The sequence below is a fragment of the Globicephala melas genome, chromosome X (genome assembly GCF_963455315.2).
Source record: "Globicephala melas chromosome X, mGloMel1.2, whole genome shotgun sequence".
Classification (NCBI taxonomy): Eukaryota; Metazoa; Chordata; class Mammalia; order Artiodactyla; family Delphinidae; genus Globicephala; species Globicephala melas.
In genome coordinates, this window is record NC_083335.1 from 31,827,953 (window position 1) to 31,831,071 (window position 3,119).

The 3,119-nt window shown below is 43.1% G+C and overlaps 1 pseudogene; it reads left to right on the forward strand.

The window, feature by feature from the left end:
* The first annotated feature begins 1,532 nt into the window (after nt 1-1,532).
* LOC115841670 (SH3 domain-binding protein 5 pseudogene) lies at nt 1,533-2,695 on the forward strand (annotated as a pseudogene).
* Nucleotides 2,696-3,119: the final 424 nt, after the last annotated feature.

A 3,119-nucleotide genomic window follows, 5' to 3' on the forward strand; every position in this document is an offset into this window, starting at 1 on the left:
CTTTTTCCTTTTCATTCTGACCTAAAATGGAAATTTTGAGATAAATTTTCTTTTTGATTAAGGATAAAATGTTATTGTCACAAAGTCACTGAACCAGAACTAAGGATCCATCCATAGAGATGTTAAGTAAAAGCTATATTTATTTGATATGCTCATGTTTTCTCTGTATATTTCAAGCCATTTCTAAATAACTTCACTAATAATTACCACCCATTATTAAGAACCACTTACTTTTTCCCAGTGAGCTGAAATCAAGTTTAAAAAAGATATCATGCAAGAAAAAATTCCTCTAGAAGCTGTTCCTGAAAATTAACTTTGGTTATTCTGAGATCCTTTGGGATACTAAATTGCAACAATAAGCTCTAAAAGCATTGTTGCTTTTAGAGCAACAATTTAGCAACCTCTAAATTCCCCTTAATATACCTGAGATTAAATCAAATGAATCATGCTTTCCCTGATAGTTACATTATTTTAGTAAGGTTAATCTTTAAGTAGAAAAGAATTAGTGATTTTTGTTGCTTCTATCATTTCTGTGAAATAATAATTTTCAGAGCTCGAAGATGGGCCTTGCCATTTACAAAATCCTATCTGATTTAATAGAATATTTCTAATATTGCTATTTCTAACACTGATTTCTACACAGAGTAAAATAAAGTGGCTTTCTTCTGAAAAACTCCAAATATCAAATAAGTCCAATTTCCAATCTGTTATAAATTTGAAACTAATTTATCAGGAAACAAGAAGTCAGATTGTAATGTAGTGAGGTAAAGAAAAGAAATTACTAATATGAGCAAATTAGATAAAGAAGGTATTCATATACTTCAAGACTCTTGCCATCTTCTAATCAGGCTATGGAAGAATTTCATATATCTCTTGGGCAGTGCTTTCTCCCTGATATTGATAATTTTGTCTCCCACCCCATCTGCATCTTATTAGTTCATTCAGCATGTGTAGGGACATAAACATCATGTATATCTTACAGCTTGTCAATGTATCATGTTGACATTAAAAATCAATCTTTGGTGATAGAGATTAGAATAGTTATTTGTCTGCATGGTGGTAGAGGGTAGCAGGGCAAAGGTACTGACTGGAAATATTTGTGAAGGACCTTTTTGGGTGTAATGGAAATGTTCTTTATTTGGTCTGAGAGCAAGGCATATATATTTGTAAATATTAATTGATCTGTACACTTAAGATCTGTGTATTTCACTCTACATAAATTTACCCTCAGTAATGTATTAGCAAAAGAAAAAATATATAAATTAGAGTATCTTGATTCATGGTTTCCCTTCAGATTTAGAATATAATCCAAATATTTTATGGCTTGTGAAGTTCTATGTAATCTCGTTCTTATATGTCTGTCCATCTTCCTTTCCTGACTCTCTTGTTTTGCTTACTTTTTTTTGGCCCTGTGGTTCTTGCTGTTCTTTAAAACTACACAAGCCAGCAGTGCCTCCTGATAGCGTCGGGTGGGGCAGAGCCCGCGGCCACCACTCCCCGCGGTCCCTCCAAAGGGGGACTCGTACTCTGAGGAAGAGAAGGAAGGGATGGAGCTGGGGCAGGAGGAGGAGGAAGGTGGACCCCCGGATCCAGGGAGAACTAACGACATTCAATCAATCCACAGATGACATCAACAGACGCGAAACTGAACTTGAGGACATCTGTCACAAGTTCTGCTCTGTTCTGGTAGAAGCGACGGTGAAACCGGACAAGCTGGTGAAGAAAACTCGCAAAGCCGTGGAAGATCCGAAGCCCTACTGGGAGGTGCGGAGGGCGGCGAGGCTGGCTCAGCTGGAAGCTCTGAGAACCACGCAGGACCTCCTGAGCCGCCACGGAGACTATCCCCGTGGCCGAGCAGTGCCTGCTGGAGGATGGCAAGCGGCAGTTCGACTCGGCCTCGCAGGAGATGCTGAATCAGCCACGCAGAGGGTCATGGAGGCGAAGCTGACCAAGACTGCGCAAGGAGCCTGCGACCAGGTACAACACGGCCATGGACCGCATGTGGCAGCTGGAGGACAAACTCAGGAAGATAGTGGACGACCTGTAGGCCAAGCTGTCATGGTGAAGGGCGAATACAAGATGGCCCTGAGGAACCTGGAGACGATCTCGGACACGATGCACGAGAAGCAGCACGCCAGTGCGACTAGGGCCTCACAGCCGCGGCATCAGGGCCAAAGGTGGCAGCGCGACCACAGAGAACCTGTCGGGGTGCAAGCCCGAGCTGGATGCCATTTCTGTGGCCTCCGAGGCTTCTCAAGATGACAAATGTAGCACCTCTGTGTCTGAAAATGACTCGGAAACCCAGTCTGTGTCCAGCTTCAGCTCAGGACCCAGTCTGAGATACCCGACCACTGACCAGATCCCCACGGCTGTGAGGTCCGGCAGCCTGGACCTGCCCGGCCCCGTGTCCGTCAGAGTTCGTGATGATGTTCCCGGTGCTGGGCGAATGCAGCAGGACCTCTTTCCCCAAGTGTGAGGTAGAGTGAGATGACAGGGCAAAAGGGGCAGGAAATAAAATGAGTGACAAAGCCAACAACCGGGACGTCAGCGAGCAGTGCCATGGCAAGATCCAAAGCAGCCCCTCCCCGCGAGGGCAGTGCCTTGGAGGATGAAGTGCATGGGGCAACTCTCCCTCCAGTGCTCAAAGGGCAGAGACGGTATCATCCCTGACAAAAAAATGGTGCATATCGGCTGATCCATCACAGCTCTGGCCCAAGTGCATATCAATATTTATACATGAAACTGTATGGAAAACATTGTGCCTCTTATCGCTTAATATGTATGTAAGTTCCCTACATACCAACCAGTTCCCTTCCAAGAGCACAGTTTGTAAGTCCAATTTGTTCATAAGTCCGATAAAGTTAGCCTAGGTACCCAACTAACACAATTGGCTATGCAGTACTGTACTGTAATAGATTTAGACTTTTCACACAAAAATACATAAAAAACAAACACAAAAAATAAAGAGAACATTTTTAATCTTTACACTACAGTATCTTGAAAAGTACAGTACAGTACCAGCTATATCACTGCTGCTTTTACGCTTGCTTCCAGACATCCTGGGCTTGAAATAAAGATACTGTACTACTGTACTCTATACAGTAAAGTACACAAAACCA